The 26,739-nt window shown below is 33.3% G+C and overlaps 1 protein-coding gene across 1 annotated transcript in view; it reads left to right on the top strand.

Annotated features, from left to right (window-relative positions):
* The window catches only part of LOC149084890 (carbonic anhydrase-related protein 10-like), a 353,124-nt gene extending 347,648 nt beyond the window's left edge, over positions 1–5,476 (top strand). The window contains exon 11 of the mRNA XM_089232625.1: positions 4,503–5,476. The gene's annotated coding sequence lies outside the window, so the exon portion shown is untranslated. The remainder of the gene's footprint in view (positions 1–4,502) is intronic.
* Positions 5,477–26,739: the final 21,263 nt, after the last annotated feature.

The raw sequence follows: 26,739 nt of genomic DNA, 5'->3' as shown, positions 1-26,739 counted from the left end.
ATCATGTAGACGTTTAAGGACTCACGGGTCCCTGTCGGTGCCAGATTACATGTCAAAACACCACATTCATATCCTGTCACAATATCAGCTTATTCGGCACAATATTCCTTATCAGAGGAATAGCTGGCTTACAGCTTGTTCCCCTGATCTTGCACCGTGTGACCGTTTCTTTTTTTGTTCGGATAAAAAATTTGCTTAAGAGGCAACGATTCTCAGGTTCTGAAGAAGTGCAGCGAGTAGCAATGGAAGCACTGGAGGATATAACAAAAACAATAAGGCCTGCATTCCGCAATTACATTTTTGTATGGACAATGGCAAAAATGCATAATTGCACAAGATAGTTACTTTGAAGGAAACACTAAATAAACAGGTTCTATCTGTATTCATTCATCCGTAATAAGAAAAATCTAGGAACTTTATGAACGTAAAAAGTAGTAGTATATAAATAAAAATGATAATAAAAATAATAAAACTCAAATATCCTCTCTCTTCTACTAATTTGGCCTTTACAAATTTGATTTCTTCAATATTTTGTAAACCTAATTTTACATTTGCCGCTTTTCATTTTCCACTTGATTTTTTTAAGTCTCATATTTTTGGAACACAGTCACAATAAAATATTATATTTTCATCTGTTTTATGAACAATACTTCTTAGTAAAGTGGAAACGCAACGATAGTCCCACTATTGTGATAAAGTTTTATTATAACAATTGCATTTAGAACGAGAGAAAAGATATCTCAACTTTATATAGGTGTTTTTATTTTTCACTTAGAATTTCAAGTCTCTTTCAAAAGGTTGTTTCAATTAAGGGTTAATACACCGCGCGAAAAAATACCGAAATGCTCAACCCAAAAAACATCCCATTCTAATAAAACCATAAAAAATCTCCCAACTTCATTGAATACTTCATTGACTACTTTAACGCTACTAAATTTTGTTTATTTCAATTTTGTTTAAAAAGCTATGGTGGAATTTTTAAGCAAATTAACGTAATGGCACCATAGAAACAATTGTAATAAAATTGAGAAAACACAAAATAAACACAATTTTTTTTAATTCTTTCGTTTTATTTTTTAATTAAATTTTTTTTTTAGTTGAAATAACTCCATGGGTGCGGTAAATTCCAAAACAACGCTTTATTCAGCATGCATTCTTTGAATAGTTTCGATACTTTCTTTTAATATTGTATGAATTAGTAAAAAAAAAATAATATTTTTTTCAAAAACTGAGAAATTTCGTTTGTTTGAAATAAAGACAAATAAAGAACTCTTCTAATGGCAATAATACTTTGAAAATTTCCTAAATAACATCATCATTTCGACACTTTTCGAAATCTTTCTCTTCGGTAATGACTTCGCAATAGAATTAAAATAGTCCGCAAACTATGAATAATTTACATTTTCTTATTTTAAACATAACCATTGAAATTCTATTTTCAATATTATATTTTCATTTGCATTTACTTAGTGAGTTTCAAATGTGTTATTTCGCATTATAATGAAAATTTCGCTCTTTTACTTTTTTTTTTTAAATATTCCAATTTTATTCGTATTTTTTTTTCTAGATAATTTGTTAATCAATATTTCTTCATTTCAGAGAAACCGATTTATTATTTTTCATGAGTTTGTTTGTTTTATTAAAACTTCACGTATAATGAGCCTGAAGTTACTTTAATGATTAATCAAACATATTATCGGGTTTACTGCGTGTATGTGTCACATTATGTTCTTAGTAATATGTTCGGCTTACATGTATTAAGAATGGATAAATATTTCTGTATTTATCATTTTGGTTTATACACGTAATCATTGACTTAGAAATGGCATTAATTTTCATTGTCGTTGCCAACAAATGTTTTTTCTCATTTGCATTAATCTCTTAAGAGTGGGATTTTTCACATTAGAAAGTGTACTGTATTAACAAATGCCAAGCGATATGAACTGAAATATATTTTTCATAAATAACTTTCACAAAGGATGTTGCAAAATCATTGTCATGACACTACATTCATTCCCAAAATCTCTGTAATTATTTTTAGATCATATATGTGATATAAAAGACTAAACGCAGCACGAAAATATGTTTAGATTTAATTTATTCACCTATGTTGTATGAGATGCAATTCTGAAATTCGAAGTATGAATCGATCATAAATTATAAATTATCATCTGTACAGGATGCATTGTAAAGTTCTTGTACACGCTTTTAACGTTTGAACCAATGATTTCATCTACTCACTTTTAATTGGAAAACGTTTTCAAATAAAAGACACGTTTTAGATATGTCATTGATTTTACTGTATATGATAATGCGTCCTGATAATGCGTCTCCACACTCCGCATGACCATTTTTGACCGCTCCTCTAATTTATGACCAAATTGCACAATTTTTTTTATATATGATAATTGGTTACTTAAATTTGAATAACATATAGGAAGCTTGAAAAATGTATATTAATTTAGCATGTTTTTCTTTGTAATTAATAAATTTCCAACCAGTTAATTTTTAATTAATTATAAATTAATTTACTTCATTTAATTAAAACAACTTGTGATTATGATTTTGGGAAATCTCGTGTAATCAGGGGAGAAAAGAAATTTGAGAAAAAACTATCTTTTCTTTCTATTTTTAATAAAAATTATTTCTGTTCACGGTCATGGGAAAAAATTGCAGATCAAAAATTAGAATAAAATTTACAAAAAATTGATTTTTGAAAAATAATAAAAATAAAATTTCTTTGTAAACCAATTTTTGAAAATACTCATTTTTAAAATTCAAATATCGCGACTAATATAGCACTGGGATTTACGTATATAATTTTTTTTCTGGTCTCAAGTAGAGACTAGGGCAATACCAATGGTTCAAAGTTAAAAACGGTGTATATGTTACTATAAATGGGATAAATCGGTTATTATGTATGATACCGATACAACAGAATTTCACAAACTAACTATAAGACAAAACTACACTTATAGGCTAATAAATACTCATTTTTTTAAACGATAAATGATTAGAAAGGGAACATAACAGAGGTTCATCTCGATTAAATAATTTATATCAAGTGCCAAAAAAACAAATAAAACTTTATTCCAAAATAGTTATAGATATACCGCATCAAAAATAATTAATCTATATCGTGTAATTAATCATACAAGTAATTACATAAGATCCAATAACAATACTTTTATATTCTCTATAAACACCAGTCTGAAAAATGTATTATAACAATAATACAACAATACAATAAAACAACTCAATTGTATGTGTATTTCCTTTGTTTCAGTAATATAAAAATTAAATACGTATATATATATATATATATATATATATATATATGCTTTATATAAAACAATTACCAACCTGTACAAACCACAATAATAAGGCTTTTGCTGAACTAATATCACTGAGTAACAATTCTAGACCTGATGGAAGGACATTCATGTCCTTTTAGGTCAATGGAGTGTGTATTACGTACATGTTTGTGTGTGTATATAAGTTATGTTTGTATGTTGCGTAGATGTTTGTATACGTACATCTCTTTGTATTTTTGTAATTGAAAAAATAACCGGTTATTATGCATACTTACATCTTGGTAAGTTTGATAAATTTACAACTTTTACTTGCGAATATGCATAATACCCAAGCGTCGTTGTGAAATTCCATAAATACTAAAAAAATCATCACTTTTACCGGAGGTCATGCATAATAGCCAAGTGTCGTTGGTAAATTTGATAAATACTTGAAACTTGCTGTCTTTATCTGTAATTATGCATATTACGCTAGTGTAATTGGTCATTGATAAGTATGAAAAAAAATTAAAAATTAATCTAGTATGTGTGATGAATAAAGTCGGACACCGATATAATGATAACGAATTTTGCAATCGTACCCCGATATAATGTTAACAAATTTTACGATTGTGCCCGATATAATAATACAATAAATGTATGAATTATTATGTATATTATATAATGCGATTTATCTTGTTACCAACGACGTGACGCTTGGGTGTTATGCATAACTACGTTAAAAATTATAATTTTTTAATTCTTTTTAAATTTCCCAACGATACTTGGATACTATGTATAGTAGCCGGAAAAAGTGATTAATTTAGGGAAGTTTATCAAATTTACCAACGACGCTTGTGTACCACGCATAATCGCCGATAAAAGTGATAAATTTAGGGAATTTTATCGTTTCATAAATTTCCCTAATATTAACACGTTTACCTAAATTTAGATAAATAATTAACATTTATAATTACATTAATTATATTAATTTATTATATAATCATATTACACAGTATTAAATAATTATATAATAAATTTCCCTAAATTTATCAAACTTATCAAAATGCTGGATAAGTATGTATAACAACCACATTTATCACATTTACCGAAACATATAGGCTATATAAGCACTTTAATATGCACCCTGTATATTCTAAATTCAACGCATGATATTTTACATTAATAAAGTTTTTATTTCATTTTTTTCAGGTTTTCTTCTGTTAATCCTTGCTCCTTTGGATGGACTAGAAACTTCGTTTCACAAATGCTGTCACAGTGGATTTAAAACAATCATAAAATTGCGAATGTTAATGTATACAAGAAAGGAAAGAGTTATTTTCGAAAAAAAAACCAGCTTGCACCCTGTTTATTGAATAATAAAGAAGAGGATTTGCCATCTATATATATTTTTGTTTCAAAAACAATTTAAAGAGAATTCATGTTTGAAGACATGATTATAAAAGTTTTTAGGGATTGCAATGGATGTACGAATGGAACATGAATGGCTGTAGGATCAAGATTTTAGCTCATGGTCAGTGTAATCGAGACAAACTGTTGAATAACACTCATCGAATTAATTTTCAGTGTATACAGTGAAGTGACTGACTGTGAAATTGTTTTGTAGATGTTACCACTACCCATCGGATAAACAAAAATTGTGCCACTTGATCACTTTGGCTAAACTTGGACATCGGCCGAAATGTTTAACACTCTAGAGAGTTTCACTCTCTCTATTGCGCTCTTCCTCATTACAAAAAAAAAAGTCATGTGCAAACGTTTGCTATGCTTTAGTGCTGTTACTGACATTAAATAAAAACTGCTATGTGGCAAGAGGCTCATATAACAAAACATTGTTACATATAAGAGTGACGCGTGTTTGGAACTGTTTTCGCACATTACTGTTCGCTGCTTTTCCATATCGTGTCACAATCACTGCATGTCAAAATGACATCAGTTTATTTGCATATCTATAAGAATGAACGCTTATAATACGGTCTGTAATATTATTGATTTTGTGGCGTTCGAAAATAATATTGCCATGTTGGCAACATTATTAGTGATGCAAATGGAAAAAAAAATGTCCTCAAAAAAAGGTGGGACGAATTTCATAATTTTACATGATGTTATAACACCTTAGAATAATAACGTGGAAGTAGCAAATAAAAAACATTTCCAAAAAATTACTTTTTATGCGTGTTTATTATGTGTGTTGAATGAGTAAATTTTCTCTCAGAACATTTTCATTGTTCATTGAACAACTACTTCTTAATTTTACCAACCGACACCACATCGAAGTTTTAAAAAGAAAAAAAAATAGGAACATCAGAATCAAAATTCAATTCCTTATTTGTATTTTAAATCTAGTAAAAAGATGATGCAAAATATGAAACATCCATTTATGATCTGATAGTAAAAAAACGACTTTTAATAACCCCAAAATTTATTTCTTTGTTTTCCAATAGTCCCTTTAACGGAACGTTTTTCAACAAAATGTTTCCGTTATCAATTTCACTGTTTAAAAAAATTTTGTAATAATAAAAAATGATTCCTATTCTTTTTACTTTGAATAAATATCAGTTTTTATTAAAAGCTCAAAAAGAAGCCTCAATATACCGAAACAAGAATCTGTCAATATCGAAAAATATGAGAATCTTTTATATGAGATGGCATATTTTTGCTTTTCATTCCTTAAGCTTCTTATATGAAACGCATATAATATTTCCTTTATTTCGTTTAGAAATAAACCTCCAAATATAAGCAAAACGTAGTGCATATGAAAGAAAGGAATTCCTGCAAATGGTCTTCACGCGTGGCTTTGTAATTTGATGTGTTATTTAAAAACAAAAAGTTTTAGACTTCTGGTTTTTCTAAAAAAAAAACCGATAAAAATATGCTATTCTCAAAGCTAAGTCAATTAACACAAGCAATATCTTAAAAAGATTATTCTTTCTTCAAAGGAAACGTGGAATTCATATTTAGACATTTTCCGTGCATATATTGTATATATATACACACAAATTCAAAAAATCACAATGCGAACAAAAAAACAAACAAATCACGATGTGTCTTAAATAACCAAACTCATTAAATATGCTACAAGTAGAATACAAAATTCTATCGTTGAATTATTTCCAAAGGTATCAAATTCGTAAAATTCACAAAACTCAAGTCACGAAGCTATACAGTCATAATTAATAACAACGCGTTTAAAATTTTTTTTTTTAAATGCATCTTCAGAGAAAACTCTCGATTATTAAGCATGGAAAATTTCCATGCCTTTAATTATCTCTTTAGATCAAACAGAGTATACGTATGAAATGAAAAATTTAGCAGTAATTTAGCTTCTACGTGTTGTTTAACAAAATCTAATCAATAAGAATTAATCTCTTTCCCAGTTTATTAAAACATGAATGACTATCCCAAAAAAAAGGGAGAAAAGACGGAGTTTTAAGGACTTTATTGAATTTTATTGAAAAACATTCTAATTTCCCCAAGGGTACTCGATATACATTTGTACTAACACGATCTCGAATAGTAAGCTTCTCATTCTTGTGCGAAGAAACCCACTTGATATACCATTTAGCGGATTATGTGTCTTCTCTTTTGAGTTCTTATCCAAATATTATGACGCATTGTTATGTAAATTAGTTGTGTGTTATGAGTATGAGGAAGCAGTAAAAGTGCCGTTTTATTGCCCTATTAAATTCCCATCTTTTGCCCGATTAGTTTTTATTTCATTGGTTGTTTAATTAAAATACCCTCTTTCTCTAGAGTTCGAATCAATTTGAACTTGCGTATGCCTCGAGGTGGGTATATAAGAGAGAGTAGAGAGAAAATTTTACTGGCCTATAAAACAAATTCTTTTATGCCAAAGGCTATGCAGCCAGCTAATGGAAACGAGAAATTTACAGATCAAGTAATTGAGCTTCTAGGCTTCGTCAACAATTGTAACTCTTTAGTTTTACAAGTTTAATCCACCAGCGTATTTCGCTACTTGAAGCTACCCCTAAGCAAATCTCCAATATTCACCTGAATAGCTGTTGAACTGAATGAAAGTTGGATTAGATATCAAATGGACGTCTTCTCCATTCGATTTTGAAATGGATTATTTGCCTCGTTAAGATATTATTTTACAGAACGCTCTCTCTGTGTTATTTAATATACGTGTTACGGTAAATGTGAGAAACCTATTTAGTATAATTTAGTATTTTATTTTTTATTTATTATTATTATATATTATTATTATTATTATATATTATTATTATTATATATTATTATTATTATTATATATTATTATTATTATTATTATTATATATTATATAATAAATTGTCCCTGAAGGACATTTGCTCCTCACTTGGGGTCACGTTCTTGGAGCTTCCCGCATTTACCGATAGGTGGCTTCGTTCGGATGGGATCCATCTAAATAAGAGAGGGGTCTGGGAGGTTTACGATAGTCTTAGGTCAGGTTTTTTACTCCCAGACCACGTAGTCGGGAATGCGGGTTAGTTAATGATAATCACAACAGTACTGACGGAAAATTACCCACCTCTGACTTGGATGGCTTCTCGATTGACACTAAATCACCGGGCAAATTAAAATGTGTGTTAATAAATGCCAGGAGCTTGGGTAATAAGAAAGATTTTTTAGAAACTATGATAGTTGTGGAGGGCTTGGATCTTATAGCCATTACAGAATCTTGGGCAAACGATGGGGATGAATCTTTCTTACACATCTCAGGATACGATACTTTTTTGAGAAATAGATCTGATAGGAAAGGGGGTGGAGTGTTGATATACGTGAAATCCTGTTTGAAGGCTAGAGAGTGTAACGTGCAGAGAAGTGATATTGAAACCATATGGGTTGAACTTGAGAGCAAAAGACGTCATAAGCTTATTGTTGGGGTTTGTTACAATCCACCGAATAGGGATCAAAACTACATTGCCAAAATGCATGATGAAATTTCCTACATGTGTAAGCGAAAGAGGGTTCTCATACTAGGGGATTTCAATAACCCGGGTATTGATTGGGAGAACCTTTCATCTGGAAATCAGTATGAAAGAGACTTTCTTAAGTTGGTGCTCGAAAATTTTTTGTATCAGCATGTATCAGAAGCCACTAGGGGTACTGCTATTTTGGATTTAGTTCTTACTAGTTCTGAGGATCTAGTTGAACATGTTTCGGTGGGGGAAGAGTTTTCTTCCAGTGATCATCGTATCGTCAGATTTCACTGTAACTTTTCCTCGGGTAAGGTTGATAACAAAAGACTGGTTCCTTGTTTTCGGAGAACTAACTTTGATGTTTTGAGAAGAAGGTTAGCGGAAGTTTTCAAAGACCGGTTGGAATCAGTAGGGGTGGTAAGTCAATGGGAAGAATTTAGTACAAAGCTGTCCTCTGTTTTGCACGACGTCATACCCTTTGTTCGAAAAAAGCGTGTTTGTACATCACACCCTCTATGGTTCACGGATAGCGTGCGAAACCTTTATCTTGAAAAGAAAAGAGCATTCAGAGAGTATAAAAGTGGACGTGGTGACCTATCATTGTTTACTGATAAAAGAAGACTGTTGAAGAAAGCGATAAGGGATAGTAAAAAGGAAGTTGAATCTAGGTTGGCAGATAACATTGGCTCTGACCCAAAATCATTTTTTCGATACGTCAATAATGGATGCAAGGGGACAGTTGGCCCCCTCTCGATAGGTGGCTCTAAGGTAGAGAGCAATGTAGGCATGTGTAGTGCTTTCAATGACTTTTTCGCGTCGGTTTTTAATGGAGATAATGATATTCGATATACGGGTGTTGCATGGGGTAATAAAACCATCAACGATATTCAAGTAGAAGACGTGGAGGTCCTAAATCTTCTAAGAAATGTATGTGCAAGCAAAGCACCAGGACCAGATGATATCTATCCCAGGGTTCTCAGGGAAGGTGCTAATGAATTGTTGGGGCCAGTCGCACAGATATTCAGGAGTAGTGTTGCTGAGGGTATCGTCCCGAGAGATTGGAAACTGGCTAACGTTGTTCCGATATTTAAGAAGGGTAGTAGAGAGGTGGTGTCTAATTATCGTCCAGTGAGTTTGACGAGCTCCCTCTCGAAAATTTTGGAAATTATCATCAAAAGGCAGTTTGTGAAGTGGATAGACGAGAATAATGTATTGTCGGATAATCAGCATGGGTTCAGGAAGGGGAAGTCATGTGTAACTAACCTCCTTTGCTTCTATGATTACGTGACTAAGGCTTTGGGTAAGAGCAAAAATGTCGACGTTGTTTACCTTGATTTCCAGAAGGCATTCGATCGGGTCCAACATGGCAAACTCTTGAAGCGTTTACACGAGATTGGAATAGGGGGCAACTTGCTGAATTGGATAGAATCGTGGTTAAGAGATAGGTCACAACGAGTTATGGTGAACGGGGAATTCTCTGGTTGGACAGACGTCACAAGTGGGGTTCCTCAGGGAAGTGTCCTTGGCCCCATACTTTTTTCACTTTTTATCGACAAACTCGATCAGGGTATCGATGGAATTACTAGCAAATTGGCAGATGATGTGAAGCTAATGGGGGTAATCGGTAATGAAAGCGATAGGGAGTTGCTCCAGACCAACTTAAACAAGATTGCAGCATGGGCAAATGAATGGGGCATGACGTTTAGCGTAGCTAAGTGCATGGTCGCTCATTTTGGTTCGAACAACCCATGGTTATCTTACGAGTTGAATGGTGTCACTATCCCGGATGCAACTAGAGTCACCGATTTGGGAATTCTCATTGACGAGCGACTTAAGTTTTCTGAACATTGTTCAGCGGTTGTCAAAAAAGCGAATAGAATGCTTGGTCTTATTTTCAAAAAGGTCTCTTCGCGTTCTCCTAAAGTCATTCTTCCGCTTTTTCGAGGCTTAGTTCGTCCTGGACTGGAGTATGCTGTAAGGTTTTGGAGACCATACCTACAGAGGGACATAGACTTGATTGAAGGGGTGCAGAGAAGAGCTACGCGTGTCCTTATTGGCACACAGGCCTTGAGTTATGAAGAGAGACTTCATTTTTTGAATATGTTTACATTGGATGAACGCAGGTGTCGAGGAGATATGATCGAAGTGTTCAAAATTTTCAATGGGATGGATAGGATGGACCATGAACTTTTAGTACACCGCCAATCGACTGCTTTTACAAGGGGACACCAGTATCGATTGGTGAGGGACAATGCAAGGTTATGGTGTCGCAGGGAATTTTTCTCCAATAGGGTTGTTAATAAATGGAATAGCTTACCCCCGGAGGTAGTAAATTGTAACACAATTGACACGTTTAAAAAGAAATACGATAAACATGTTGGGGTAAATCGAGAAGCTATCCATTCTTAGAATAAGACAACCATAAGTATTATTTATGGGCATTGTATAATATTTTATCATGTGTATATATTGTTTATAATTTGTGTTAATTGCATTTTTAATGGGGTTGCTGTATTTTTGAAACATATGACATCCATATTTTTATGGGCATCTTTTTATCAGCCACCTCGTTGGGCATTTTGCCTGTTGTGGCGTTGTATTTGTATTTGTATTTGTATATAAATTATAATATATTATTATATTATATAATTAAATATTTAGTATACATAATAAACCGGTTATTATGCCTAATCAGCGAACATTTTATAATTTGATAAAATAGCACGTAATATATCAGTATACAATCGTAAAATTTGTCAAATGAAAGTTCATTATATCAGGGGTACGATACAAAAATTTGCTAAATAAGAGTTCGTTATATCGAGATCCGATTGTAGAATTCGTCAGATACGAATTAAGTACATAAGTGTCTGATTGTAGAATTCGTTAAATAACAGTTACATTGGGGTCTCTTTTTTTCCTCACGAAAACTTGTGAAAATTCGTTAAATCAAAGAATTTGTTAAAAAAAGTTCGTTATATGAGGGTATGACCATAAAATTTGTTAGATACGAATTCGTTATTATGTATAGTACCCAAGCATCGTTGGTACATTTAATATGTACAAAAAAGATTATCACTTTTACTGGTGATTATGCATAGTTTCCAAGCGTCGCGTCGTTGTTAAATATGATAAATCGCACTATATGATATAACAACAGATACGGAAAACTGGCTCAATGAAGAGATATCGGTGTTTCAGAGAAGGAAAATTCATCGCTGCTCTCAAGGGGACACATTTGGAATTGTTTCCATATTTATCAAATTTACCAGGGACACTTAGTTATCATGCATAATCGCTAAAAGTAATAAAATACACAAACTTACCACAACGGTACGTATGCATAATAACCGATTTCTCACATTTATCGTAACATACGCTTGTTAACATCTTTTTTTTCGGAGTTTTCGGATTATGTATGATATGATTTATTTTCGCGAAAACTACTTCGCTTCGACTGACATTTTGAATGATGCGAAGTCGTCCGCGAATTTTCGGCTCACGCTATTCTAAAAAGAATGAGGTTCCTTCATTTCCTTGCTATTTCATGTATCACACTGGCGTAGATTATTTTAAGAAAATCATGTTCTCGTATATTCAGCGTCAAAAATAATGTTGCACCCAGAAGGAATCAAGTGACCCTATTGCAAATTGATGGATAGATTTGACATTGTGAGATGTGAGACATGCGAATGTTCCGAGTTTCATGCTCAGACAGTGGGATATTCCCGTACATGTGTGACATCACGAAATTTGATAACATACGCAGATGGATATGTGACATACCCAAGAGTTGTCTATATCAGTGGTTCTCTACCTTTTTCAGATCATGGCCCCGTTCGGACCCTATTTTCATCTTGTGACTCCTTCGTCTTATAAAAGCCCCCCCCCCCTGTCGGAGCAAGATCTTTACTACTTATTTAGTTTAATTAATCCAAACTAAATTTATGATGAGGACAAAAATTGTATAAATTAGATCGATCCCTGAAACCCTGGGCCAGGCACGTAACGGACCCAGGGAGGAAGGTGGGTGACCATTTCTCCCAAGAGCCGAATCATGAGAAAGAAACTTTCCTGACACAGGGGTACAACAGAACCGGTGACATGACCACAACTACCAAAAAGTATAAAGTAAATAAAATCAAATATACATTAATCTCACACACATATGGACTAAAAAATTTAAATAGTTTAAAACGTCAAAAATAAAGTTGATTTTAAAATGCAATAAAAAAGGGAAATTAAAAAAATAAATGCAAAGTTAAACATAAAATATATAAAAATGAGAATAAAAAAAAACATTAAAAAATATCTAGATGCTCTGTTCGACAATTATATAGATGACTGAATCGATGAATTGGATCAAAATCACTCAAATTTGATCTGTAGATCTTAGTTGCGAATAAATTATGAAATCTCGTTCGATACATTGGAACATAAATATTCCCTTGGTGTAAAATTTGTATACAATCAATCTTATTATAAAATAACTTATTGAAAAATGATATCAATAAAAAATCTATACGATCAATTAGACTAACATGAAATAACGAACGTAAAACCGTAGTAGTAAGAGTATCATGATTAACGACGAACTTTTTGAAAAACAAATACTTGAGAAATTTATATTGGACAGACTCCAATAATTTTGTTTGGTAATCATGGACTGGGTTTGAAATAATGCATGCACATTCAAGTTTGAATCGAATAAGAGAGTTTAACAGCACAATTAGAACTTTAGTATATCCAAAATCTCTGGTCATTCTCATAATGTAGCCAAGTTTTTAGTAAGAACCAAAAACAATATCATTTATGTGTTTTGAGTTTTGAGAAAGTAAAATCAGAAGAATATAAGACACCAAGATCAGTCGTTGACTCTGTCCTTGACAAAGCAATGTTATTTACATGGCATGGCTGAGTTATGGGCGAATCTTTGTGACTAAGTGATTACAAAGCATTTATCAATATTTAAATAATTTCGATCACACCATGCAGACAGAGGATTTATATTGTAGTCTATTGCACGATTCAACATTATCAATAATTCTGAAAATCATCGGTGAACATCAGACACTTTTCAAAAACTTCAGCAGGATCATTTATGAAAATTAAAAAGCAGAACGGTCCTAAAATCTATCCCTGAGGGACCCCGGATGTTACATTAACACTTTTGCTCAACGCGGAAAAATACATATCAAATTCTACCTTGGCGATAACTACTGAACCAATCCACAAGTTCACAATTAAAGCCGAATGTTCTTAATTTTTCAGATAAAATAGCATGATGAATTTTATCGAATGCCTTAGCAAAATCAGTATAGATGACATCCAATTGGGCTTTTCTATATATATATTATCTGATTCAATTATGGTTAAGATTAAAGTTCATCAAATTGGTCACAGTAGATCTTTTGGGCATGAAACCATGTTGATTTACTGATATGAGTTTGTTAATTTGAGGATATATTCTCGCGTGTACAGTATAACAGATTATTTGAAAAACAAGAAATAATTGCCACCTGTCTATGTAGTTTGTTACAGGCCTTATCTTCCTTCTTATAAATTGGAATTATGTTGGATTTTTTCCATTCATGAGGAAAAATTCTAGACTTTATAGACAAATTAAAAATGATCAATAAAGGATATACAAAAAAGTCCCACAAGCTTTAACAATATATACAGGAATCCCATCAAGACCTAAAGATTTTGTATTCTTGAGATCATTGACACATTGCCTAATTTCACCAGCCGTAATGTTATTCACGCTCACTATGTCATTTTCAATTGCACATCCAGCAGTCGATTTAATGTCGACGTTATCAAGATTATTGGTAGAGAAAATGGATACAAAATATTCTGCGAAGGCATCAGCAATATCAGAATCAGTAGATAAAATATTGTTATGATACGTCATAGATTGGGCTTTCGTCTTATTTTTAATTTTGAAAAATGACCAAAAACGTTCGGGATTTTTGAGTGACGTTTCGATGTTTCTGATATATTGATTGTAGTCATTCTTTACGTCACATTTGATTCTAGTTCTATAAAACTGGTATTGCATAAGATCAACGCTTTTCTTGTACTTCAAATATCTACTACAAAATTTCACTTTTTGTTTGATTTTGAAAATCGTGGATTTGCTAAACCATTTTGGAAATTTTCTTACAATAGGGATTCGCTTAGGCGCACAAACATCAAAAATCATAAAAATACATCGATAAAAAATACAGACAACTTCGTCGACATTGTCATACATATTTAAAATATTCCAATTAAAATCACCAAAATGATCGTAAAGAGAATAAAAATCAGTTTGAAAAATCATAACTAGCAACATCATTATTAATAAAACTATGTTTAGATGAACAAGGTTTATTGATGTTAATTAAGAGATGGATGATGATTATCTTCCATAAGTGGGAAAAAATCTCTTGAAATTTCAATAGAAAAACATTGAGATTGACTAGAATCAAATCGAATATTCTATTCAATCTGTTCGTAACATTGTTGCACTGAACAAGGTCGTTAAACTGGATAAATTTCAGTAGTTCAGTATTAAATTTTGATTTGATCATACATTTTAAAAATTCTGAATGGAGCCATTTTATGTGTGGTATATTGAAATCACCACAAATAACCAAATTTTTTATTTCATCACGAGAAAACTGCTTAATAGCATTATAAAAATCAATATAATAAGATAAAGCACATTTTTGGGACTGCAATAGATACACACTTTTTTATATGCAAATACACCCCACCCCTACATCACAACAAACTTTAATGCAAACAGCTTCTAGATTAGAATTTCCCAATTCGATAACACTGAATTTGTAGCAGTTCCTAACGGCAATTAGTACACAACCCCTGCCCTTTCCACATAATAATTCACTATAATTTCTATCTTTGCGTATCACAACGTATCTATCGTCAAATAATTCGTCAATATAAGTATTCAAGCAAGTTTCAGTCAAACAACTATTCAAGCAAGTTTCAGTCAAACAACTATTCAAGCAAGTTTCAGTCAAACAACTATTCAAGCAAGTTTCAGTCAAACAACTATTCAAGCAAGTTTCAGTCAAACAACTATTCAAGCAAGTTTCAGTCAAACAACTATTCAAGCAAGTTAAGTTTCAGTCAAACAACTATTCAAGCAAGTTAAGTTTCAGTCAAACAACTATTCAAGCAAGTTAAGTTTCAGTCAAACAACTATTCAAGCAAGTTAAGTTTCAGTCAAACAACTATTCAAGCAAGTTAAGTTTCAGTCAAACAACTATTCAAGCAAGTTAAGTTTCAGTCAAACAACTATTCAAGCAAGTTAAGTTTCAGTCAAACAACTATTCAAGCAAGTTAAGTTTCAGTCAAACAACTATTCAAGCAAGTTAAGTTTCAGTCAAACAACTATTCAAGCAACTATTCAACTATCGTATCGGGACTCAATGTTGAGACAAACACTGCCCCTTTTCTTACAGCACTCGCCGATTTCAAGAATGTATGATTATTTTTACCGCTAAAAATCTTTTTTGTGAGTTTTTCGCAGAAGCCTACGAATTAGAATAAACGACAGATTTTGATGCGTTATTCACAGATGCAGGAATTTGTGACACAGATGAGGGATTCAAATTAGTACGTACAACAAAATTCTCATATCGAGAGGAATCCGAATGAAATTCAGCTTTAGATTCAGTGATTACAGACGAAGGCGATTTTAAAACAGAGGCCGAATGTGCGATATGACATGTGCATCGCTACCCGATGGTATTGGGATGGTTACATTTTTTTGACACAACATCAGGGAAAGTTTTCGAGATAATAGAGTTTTGATCCTTGTGTATCGGCATTTTTGAGCACAGATGACAAAGGAAGCGTCACGGATTCTTTGTTCACATTTTCAAGTGGATTTGAATTGGATAACATTTTTTATCTTTTCTGAGTCCATTCAAAATTGGAATTACTTTACTACAGATCATGCTTGCTGCTTCCACCATGTTATTCAACTTAAATCAACATCGCTTGTAACCTTTGTATCAATAATGTCCGTTGAAGAGCGGTTTTTTCATTATATCTAGCATTTAATGAGATCACAATTTTAGTTACATTATCCAGTTTGGCTTCTAAATTTTTGAACAAGTTGATTTGCTCACCATCACAGTTAAGACCATTCTCTGGAATCACACATTGTTGAGTCGCCGAATGATACGCAATGTTCAACTAAACTCAGTAAATCAGCAGCGTAGTTATCATAATACGTCCTGTCGTTGACTGTGGATGACATATTTGTACAAACTTTTTCAAATAGTTTTCTTTCAAATTAACTAAACAATCACGGATTTTTTTTTTTTTTTTTTGCATATCGCCCTCCATACAGCAATTTACTACCGATCGAGTTGGGTCGGAAATCTTTCTCTCTAGAAACTGTCATGATATACTTCTATGCTCATCTTGAGCATGGAGGGGAACTTTACGAGTGCATATTGAGAAGACGCCATCTATCGGTAGTTACCTCAGGTCCGGTAGTGAAAGAACTTATCTGTGTCCTTCCCCGGGATCGAACCACCCGTGGACCTGACAGTAGCCTTCATGGTAGTAGAACAGGTAAAAATAGTGTCACTGTGTATGGAACATTTTCTGAACAAAGTATTGTAGCACGACATTGGTCATCCACATATTGCCACCATAGCTGGGGCTCAACTTGAACACATAGATAGTGTGCAATGACTAGGCACGTTACCAGACAAGCTAGACCCGATTGAAAATGTATGGGGCACACTTCACTTGTTCAGCCCTACCACAAGATTTGACGAATTACGGGAATATGCGCCAAACGCGTTGATCCGATGCCATACTGACAAACACTACACTTACCTTTTTTTTACCTCAATAAATATTGCTCATGCCAGTCTTACCTGCATATTGATTTATAAGACGGAGTGTATCGATGATGGAGTGGAGGTGCAATTTCAAGAGTTGATCTCAAACATTAGAGGAATATGGAGTGCAGGAGAAGTCGTTAACACAGATACGTTCTACATATTGCTACGTGTTTTTGATGATGAGAGTGTAGGCTTGAATAAACATCCTTCAAAAAATATTTACGGATATTCAATATTGGACTATAGATTATTTCAAAGCATATGACTAATATCAGAACTCGAAAATATTCAGAACATGGCATCTCCTTCGATCTGCAACCTTAAAAAGGGGGGGGGGAATAGATCAATGCAATATGTACGACTTTTTGCAGAAAATTTTCAAAGTCATTTTCTTTTATCTCCTACTCTTTTTTTTTTGTTATCATCTACAAGAATTCTTCAAATAACTGTACAACATCGTTCAAATCTTCTCCGTACGCTGCAGTTTTATTATGTTCGATTGTAAAATCTTCTGATGGTTTCCCATTCACGATAAGTTATCTCTATTCTTCGAACTATTTTCGTTGAGTCCAGTGAAAATTATTGGTTTCGAGGAAAAGATTGAAGATAACAACCAATCTGATAAAAGACGATTCAAACATTTGTTTAGAAATGCATGCTACGATAATAACATATGAATTCGTAGACTTAATTTTTTGATTTAAACTCCCTTACCTTTAACGAAGATGTTTCACGCAATACACTCGCAATAGGATTTTCAGACGAAAAAACATAAAACAAGAATGGCGTATGAACTCGATCGATATTGGAATCGCGTATCGCGTTAATACCAATCAGCGATCTCTTTCCCAAATTCGATGTAACCAAAACAGGATTCTATGAATTCAAAATCCGAAAGCAAATGAAGCAGTTCAATTTCGAGCTGATTTTACTTATTCATCATACACAACTAAGTAGAAAAGGTAATTTTGGCTCGATTCTATCGTAGTTTTGTGTTGCCAAACCTTACGTCAACTGCAATTCATTTGATCCTCACTTATGAGAATCCATCCCCGGGAGGCACATTCATTCCAAGAGTGGAACCAATTTAAGTGAAATTTCAAACTTTCCACTGAGCCAGCCTCGTTTTAATTGTTAATCTCACTGACGATACCGTTCCCTTGGACAGATCTTTGTGAAGCGTTACAGTAAGAGATCTCCTTTCTCCTATTCTTTTATGTTTTTTTTTATTTCAATTTGGCAATCTCTCTCCTCTAGACGAGAGAGAGAGAAATACATATTACTTTGTCTCAATAAAAAGAAATAAAACTTGGGAAAAAATAGCCGATCAGACTTTGCTTAATGGAAAAGTTAGTTACTTTTGTTCCTGAAATAAAGAAGCGTGGAATCGGACTCACTGGAAATAATGAAACCGCAATAAACCGAAAGCTCAAGTACTGGATTAAAATTACTAGTTCTTTCCGTAAGAAAAATGAGGGAGGGAAAAAAAAGGACAATTTCTTAGAAAATAAGCTCCGAAAGAGACATTTATCTGATTTTCAGGCACAAGATGGCTCTTATTCGTATCATACACTTAGGAAAAGGTTATCTTGGAGTTGGAAAGAAAAGGGTCGTTGTTTTTTGATGATTTTCATTAATATATCCCTGTGTCATATTCATGAAGTTGTATACAAATTACTAAAAACAATATAGTGATTATTAGTGCAGTTCCGATGCATAGGTATATTATAGATTGTTGAAAATGGACTGGACCATTCAATTCATACCAATATTTCTGATCAAAGTAAAAATTCTAAAGATTTTCTATTTTTTTCAACTGGATGTATATATATATATATGTTTCCAAAAATAGTTCAAAGTTTTAAGTAATGCGGTTGCTTCTATAATTAAAATTCTCAGTGATAAATTTACCAAACCAGCAATATACGGTGTTTGGTGCGCATGAGTTTGCCGGAAATTTCAAATTCCAGATATTTAAGATGTTTCGATTTAAATTCTTAATTCGTATCACAAACATCGTGACTCAAAATTCTATGTTAAAAGTTTGAAGAAAGAAAAAGGAAATATACAAAAATATATACAGTAAACCCCCCCCCCCTACTCGCCTCAAACATGATGAAAACCATGTTGTAGTAGAAATAACGTTAAAAAATACTATTTAACGGTTGATATATCTCAAATTTTTTCTTATATTTTGGATTTTATTATGTATCCTACGTCAATATATATAAAACTTTACATATCTCTAAATACTTACTTTCATGCAAATTTTCAAAAAAATGCATTGAAAACAGTTTGTGTGCTGATAAAACAGCATGAAATCAATGTAACTCAATAAAAATTGATTCAATAGAGGAAACAGTTCAGTTCATGAAATAAAGCAAAGCATTGATTTTTCATTGACTCAATGTTATTTAAAACTAAATCTATATTAAAACATTTGAATTTCAAAATTTAAAACTTAATTTTAAATAACATTGAATCAATCAAATCTCAATCTTTTGCTTCATTTCATGAACTGAACAGTTTCCTTTACTTTGAATTAATTTTTATTCAATTACATTGATATCATGCAATTTTATCATGCGCATAAGCTACTTTAAACGCATTTATTTTTTTTTTAATTTACATTAAAATTAAGCATCAGAGCCCAGGATTAAAAATATTACGCCAGTAAAACATTATACTGGCGTGGGATAGTATAAACAATCAAAAATATGTGTAAAAGAATTTGAAATAAATTAATGGTTAAATTGCATCTTTAATGATATTTCTACTAGAGCATACTTTTCACCGTGTTAAAAGGTATGAGACACAACACTTTTGCTGCGGAGTCTAATTTGGTTTTCGAGTTTCTCCGGCGGATTTATTTTTTTATAGATAGGTTCATTTTAGTATATGAAATACTGATGGTATTAGGCTAGTTATGCAAACCCGCAACACATGAGAAAGAAAGTCTGATTAGTAAGTTTGAAAATTAAAAAAAAACTTCACAATCTGGTGTGCAAAAAAAGTTGTTTATTTGTAACAAAAAACAATTATTGGGAAGTGGATATATGAAAATAAATAAAAATAAAAATGTAAAACTTACTTACAAAGTCATTTCGGAAAACGGAGGGCTCGTAGAGTAGACAAAAAACTTGAAATAGCTAACTGATAGTATCAAAAATTTTGAATGAATGATGATAGCGGCCACAATGCAAATTCACAAGGTTCCCCCATCCCCCACCATTCTATATTCCCATACTTCTATATGCAAGGTGCATAACAAACATCATTTTACTGGCGAACAGTTGATCCCAGAGGCATACTTCCTTTAGAAACAGTTTGGTACTCAGATATATCATTCATATTTCAAGGTGTTGTATATTTAGTAAAATAAAAAAAATACCTTTTCATACAATCCCCGTGTGCCTCAAAACCAATGAAAAAAGTTTTGCCCTGTCTCTCCTGATGCCAACAAAAAAAAATCAATGCTTTTCAAGTGCAATATTCCGCGGAGATTTGAAAAACGGGTGAAAGTTGGGAAAAACACCATTAAATGCGGGTAAACCGTTTTTCGCATCTCTAATGCTGTTTTTCCCACCTTTCCTCCGTTTTTGGAATTCGAATATCTCAGTTAATAATGTACTTAGCAACGTGAAGTATTATTTTTTTCGCATCAGGAGAGACAGGGTGACAACTTTCTGATTGGGTTTTGGAGCACACGGGGACTGTATAAAAAGTTATTTTTTTATTTTAATAACTATACAACCCTTTTAAAAATGGATGGCATATCTGAGTGCTACACGTTATTTGGATACTTTTGCTAAGTATGCCTCTAGGAACAACAGTTCGCCAGTCCCCATGTTTGCTATGCACCCTGTATATTCTCTATTCCCATACCATTCTGTAGTCCCCCAAAAAAACGCATCGACGTGATGTCAAAATGGCAGTGGAACAAGACAATGATGACGCCACCATGGAGTCATCCACAGTGAAAGTGTTATTCTGGATCCACAGTGAAAGTGTTATTCTGAAATTTCAGCTAAATGCGTTCCTTCGTGAATATATGGTTAATTTTTATGTTCTTTCTCTTCTCTTAGTTTCTATCATTTTTTTTTAAAAACAACTCCTTAAATTGAAAAGAAAAACACAAAGAGCACAGTGTTCTTATAACTTATTTTTAATGCATCTTTATAAATTATATCATGTTAATGATCATTTTACGTTAATCAAACATTAAACATGTTATTAGGTATCTAAAAAAATTAATTATACAAAGTGTACTGAAAAGCAATTTTTCCAGGTATATCATAGTCTCTATTATTGCAAACTTTTCTTTTAAATTATGGTTATAATCTTCGGGTCAATAAATAAAGGGGGGAAGGATGGAAGAAAAAAAAACAAATTTATCGGCTTTACAAGTTAAGCGATTTCCCATTTATCGTACCGTCCATTGTTTTTAATCATTGACGTGTTGAAAAATATCGTACTTTTCATCAACTAACACCCCAGTAACACCATCGTTCACATAACAATGATACTTGAAAAAAAAAATTGAACCGATAATGATGGGGAAAAAGCACAGATAGAAACATATAAAGTCGTGAAGATTCTACACAAAAAAAAATTTAAAAAAAAAATAAATGTTTTTTTTTTTTTCTTTTGGTTTTAAAACCATGTGCGATATATTTTCAGATCGATCCATCGATTTAGCTTCAGCTTCTTTCATCTCACCATTTTATTCGGATTTTTTTTTTTACTTTATTTTATGGTATACAAGGAAAAAGAAATATATATATATATATATAAATAACAAGAACAGTGAAAATATTCCGGAAATTGTTTTCCAGGACATAAGCATGGGGCTAGTGCTGTGATGGGAGGAATGCCTGTATAACCGTCGTCTCTCTCTCTCTCTCTCTCTTGCAACCTGTCCAACTTGGCCGACAGCGAAATCCGGCTGACTGGAACATCTTGACGGAGCGGTGACATATGGCTGACGATCTGCCGATCTGTCGGAAGCAAATCTGACGTTGAAAAATGTGCGCCGAAGCTTTCGGCTATTTTTTTTAAGATTTTCCTACGTATCCGCCGATACAACCAAACTAAGGATGTTTTCGTTGTCTTGTATTTTTATGTTTCTTGTGTTTTTCTGTAACAGATAAACACGTTAAGAAATACTGTGATTACACGGGACAATACATTTTGACAAATTTTTATCTGTGTCCGAAACAAAAATAGTCATTTCCTATTTAATTCCGTGTGTTGAATACGAATTTGAGCATGAAAAAGCTAATTTGGCTATGCTTTTCTCTGAAATTGCACATTTGATTCACATATAATAGCCCGATACAATGCATTGTAACAGACGAGTATATAGGAAACAAAATAAATGCACGAAAATAAAAAACTACACAAATATATGGAAACTTCAATATATAGAGGCACATTAACACGACGGTTTCGACAGCTGGCTGATGCGAAGGTAAATCCAGGAAAGAAAATTCAACTGCCTTTGCGGGAAATCAAACCCACGTCCTCTCACTCATCGGATGAGCACGCCAGACCACTACTCTGCAAAGGCAACGAATCCGTTCTCCTTAGAGCTCGTGTACGCTGAATGGGACTGTAAATGGACAGCCAGACCTAACTAAGGCCTAAGCTCACATTGCTGGCATTGCCACCAGATGGCGACTCATCCGAAGATGATGTCAGCTGTCGAAACTTTCGTATTAATAGCGGATAGTGACATCACCTTCGGATAATGCCATCTTGTGGCAATGTCAGCAATGTGAGCTTTGGCATGAGTTAGGTCTGGCTGTCTTTGTATAGTCCCATTCAGCGCACACAAGCTCTAAGGAAGGAGGTTCGTTACCTTTGTACCGTAGTGGTCTTGCGCGCTCATGCGATAAGTTAGAGGACGTGGGTTTGATTCCCCACAGAGGCAGCTTTCGTATTAATAACGGACAGTCACATCATTTTCGGGCAACATTATTATACGTAAAAGCTCGAACGCAATTACAGTGAAACGTCGCTACATGAATGAATGAAACCTCGATATAACGATACTCTATGTAACGATATATAAATCCCTCTACAATGATATTTTTTTTCAAATCTTGTTTGGAATTGCCTATTGTTTAACGGTAAACTCCTACCGACACAACGATATCCTTTACTACGATAAATTCCTCTATAACGATATTTTTCGAGGGGATTTGGAGAGAGAGAGAGGGAAAAAAAAACCTATATTTTTATATATATTTCACTCAAACTCACCCTCAATATATTTTTAAATTGTGGACCAGATTTTGTTCTTTCAAGGGTGTTTAATAGCATCGGTATTTTGCGTATCAACCCTCCGAAAGTGCTTATGAAGTTTCCGTGAAGCAGCATTTTGTGTAGTACACAAAAATGCTGTAGAGTGAACCACTTTATGGTGTGGAAAAACTAACTGAACTTTACTAATCAACCAACCAATTACAATTGTTTGTTGTGAATAAATACTTATAAATGTCATGTTATAGTGTTACAAGTGTCGTCAATTCTGGAGAGATGCCAACAACAGCATAAATTTGGTGGTGACTGATGATAATGCTACCTCTCGATATAACGATAACTTTTCCTTGGTCCACAGAATATGATTATATTGAAGTTTCACTATACATAGAAACACAACAAAAATACATTAAACGCAAATGCATTATAGAATAATAGCCTATTTATCGGTGTCTGACAAGTTTTGCCTTACGCATGTACTGCACATAAGAACAGCATCTCTCACAATACTCCAACAATAGTCAGCCAGCATCGAGGTTGATCATCTTCACTCATAACATTGCTCCGTTATCCCTTACCACTTTTCACAATACAAAAAAGCACTTTTCAACTTTTGACAACGTAATATCACAAAAACAAGAGCCAATAAAACTTTTTCATTGTGATATTCGTGTTCAGTAGGTTGAAATTATTCGGAATTGTATATCTTCATATCAGTCAACACGAACAAACAAGAAAGAACAAAACTATGCAAAAGTTGTTCCAAATTTCGACCGCCACTCCTGGCCCCACACGGTCAACTTAAGGGCTCCCGTATGTTCTGGAAAATACCAAGCAGTTTGCCTTGACGTGTGCTATATCTAATTTCATCAAATTCTGGACTACTTTGGACATTGGTATGTCTTGAAGAGCACTTGAAAATATTCCAAGTTCTGCCTTGCGGCTGGAAAGTTTTTAGATGAGGTAGCTATTATAGCGAAGACATTCTTAGATTTTTTGAGTTAGAAACCAACCCACCAAGTTCGTGTCACATAGGTACATACCAATATAAAATGCTTTACAAGAATTTTCAAGTTGTTTTTTAAACAATCCAGTGACGAGGAGAATTCCAAACAACTCACATCAATGAACTGCGCCAAAAAAAAAAATCCTTATAAATTTTTTATCATTTCTCATGAACGGGTATCAAGTTTCTAAAAGTGACGCTTTAATGGCTGCTTTGTGATGAATCTAGACCCAAATGTGATAGGAACACGTCTAAAGTTGAATTGTCATCTTCATATGAAAAAAGATCCAGATCATTTTTCTGTAAAGACAGAACAGCAGAGATGCTGCTTTTACTTACAGAATAGATCCATTTACCATTCGTGGGCATAAAGTACTCTCTTGGAAATAAGAAAAAGAATAAGAATTTATTCACTAAAAAAAAGAGAGAGAGAGAGAAAGACATACACTACCTTTATGACGTTCTTTATTTTTTTCTTCTTTATATTTTAAAAAAGAAAAATAGGCGACGTAAAAAATGAACTGCATACCTCGCAATACAGGGCAAGAAACAGAAACAAAAAAATACACAAAATATGAAAAACTATTTTTTTTTTTTTTTGGGTGAAAAAATATGAAAAAAAAGGATAACTTCGGAAACAGGTCATGATAAAATCAGATCAAACGATGACGAAGGAGAATAAGAAGAGAAAGTGGGACATCGTTTATCAAAATGCACCTCCTTGCAGCTGATCCATGAGTAATGGTTCTGCAGCGAGATCGTTTCGTTAGGATAAGGGTAATGCATTTATATGGTAGAAAGAGTAGTTGGCGTGTAGATGTTATTTGTAAATACGCGTGATATATATCTTCTCTTGTGGCCATCTTTTGGGTATATTTCTTTCAGTAACCTTTCGTCGTTTTTTAGAGGATACTTACTCACTCACCCTGCAAATCGAGAATCACCAATCAATCCGTACGTCGTATAACCGCTTCATGTACAGCACATCCGGGCTATACATGTTTAGACTAGAATTTCCACTGGGAGTTGATCATTGATCACGGCTTTCTATCCTAAGTATCTATGATATATTTTGGAGAGTTTAGATGATAAAAATCAAAAGTACAACTAGTTGTGTTCTCCTCTAGGAATGATCTAGGTGATTCCAACATTCACTACACTGTTCTTTGAGATTTTACAAGAAATTATTCCAAATCATCAACGCACTTGGGTCAGAATGAAATGATTTTTCTCAGCCACATATATGAAGGGATGACAAGGCATATGGAAAATTGGCTATATGTAGTGATGTTGATTTAGGAAAGAAAAATGCATCCCTGTCTCTACGGTGACTTAAACCCACGCCTTCTCGTAAGCGAGTGCGCTACCAATACGCTATAGATGCAGATAAAACTTTTCCTCCTTGGAAAGTATGTATGCTGAACAGCACCTTGCAATGGACAGTGACATCAATCAGTAAATGGCATCAAGGCCACCAGACGGGGACATATGTAGAGAAAGGTGTCCTCGTCACTTGTTAATACAAGATACACAGAAAACTGGCTATATGTAGAGATGTTGATTGAGCATCATCTAATAATTCAAAAAGCCCACCTCGTTGGGCATTTTGTCTGCTGTGGTATTTGTATTTGTATATGTCTCCTGTGGTGTATACAGATAGTGCGCTGGCCCGAATTGCAAGAGGGCCAGTGTTCTATTCCCGGCGGAGACCAATTGACTTTTATTTCCGAGTTCAACTCGGCATAATATGCAGAAAAATGTCTTTTCTTCGTACTTTTAGAGCAGAAATTCTTCTTTTAGTGTTAGCGATATGAAAATCAGTTCTCTGAAGTGAAAAGATCTTGAGAGAAAACAAGGAGTGACGTGTAAAAAGAAATAAAATATTAATATATATATAGCCGGTATAAGTAAAGGATTAACTAAATTTAGTTAAGTACTAAAGTAAAACACCAAATGCACTTACATAATACATGTAATTCATGTGACTGAAGAAAACCTACAACAACAGCGAAAAAATTCCATGCGCATTAGTTTAAGATGTGAATAGGCATTGATGAATAATGCGTGTTGACATGAAACACAAAATTGAAAAGTGTGAAAACTTGAAACTTTGAATTAAAAATAAAAAAAAACACTTTGCTTCGTAGTATTGTAAAGCATGGGATACACGTGTATAATACCCATATTACGGAAAAAACAAAAAAATTGGCATAGTACGGATAAATTCCCTCAAGTTAAAACGTCCTCAAGACTCCCGTGTTTTTAGCCCCATCATCCAAGGATGATCAGCGTAGTAGCGTATCTATAATCATCATTATAGATGATTGAATCTATAATGATGATAACAAATTTTTCTTTTAAGATG

The sequence above is a fragment of the Pholcus phalangioides genome, unplaced genomic scaffold (genome assembly GCF_987345545.1).
Source record: "Pholcus phalangioides strain wild (caught in Gottingen) unplaced genomic scaffold, Ppha-v1.0 ptg000007l_1, whole genome shotgun sequence".
In the NCBI taxonomy this organism is placed as follows: domain Eukaryota; kingdom Metazoa; phylum Arthropoda; class Arachnida; order Araneae; family Pholcidae; genus Pholcus; species Pholcus phalangioides.
The sequence above is the reverse complement of the archived record's forward strand: the minus strand, read 5'-3'. Positions and strand labels throughout refer to the sequence as shown.